Source organism: Chaetura pelagica, unplaced genomic scaffold (genome assembly GCF_000747805.2).
Source record: "Chaetura pelagica isolate M959 unplaced genomic scaffold, ChaPel_1.0 scaffold104, whole genome shotgun sequence".
Lineage (NCBI taxonomy): Eukaryota > Metazoa > Chordata > Aves > Apodiformes > Apodidae > Chaetura > Chaetura pelagica.
Genome location: NW_009953786.1, coordinates 4,788,254 through 4,789,017, shown reverse-complemented (window position 1 = coordinate 4,789,017; position 764 = coordinate 4,788,254).

Here is a 764-nt window from a genome sequence, read left to right as displayed (position 1 = left end):
ACTCCACTAGTTTTTGTGTCTCTATCCTATCTGCATCTCTCCACTTACCAACACAGCCACAGAAACATACTAATAATACTTCAGAAATGTCTCCTTAGCTCTGGATGTTAAAAAGCTGTCTGGGTACGAAGCAAAAAAAACCCCAAAACCAACTCACTTCCAGCATCAAGCACTCTCTCTTCAATGCAATAGCTTTGGCAAAGGTTGGGAGACTGGGCTGACTTCTACAAGGCAACAGTCACTGGTTATTGCTGCAGCTGATGGGCCCCAACCCAGCGTGACTGCAGCACCCACAGCACAGGTCTCTCCTTTCCTTCTGTGTTGCTGTTCTGTGACATTAAACTGGTTGGAGCCCTGGGTATTTTTAAGCGAGCAGAGGAAGATGCAATGGGTTTAGCACATGGAATACAACTTCCCCCGATCCTCAAAGCACAGACAAGTGTGCAACATTGAAGGAGATGATTTGAGCAAGCAGTCTCACATCTAGTCATGTGCTGGAAATTCAGCACACACACAAAACTTGGCAGGACTGTGCTTCTTTTTGTATTTTTAAACTCTCCAAGTAGCTTTTTAAAAGCTATAGGAAGGTGTTTAACTCCAACAACATGGCACTATGTGCACATTTCATAAACATATTTTGTAAGGAATATAAATTTTAAAAAGAAATACTTTGTGGGTGAGAAGGCGCAGGTTTTCTTCATTGTTTCATGCTTCTTATTTAATCTTTCATTAAGTTAACACCCAGACATGGAATGAATCTTTCC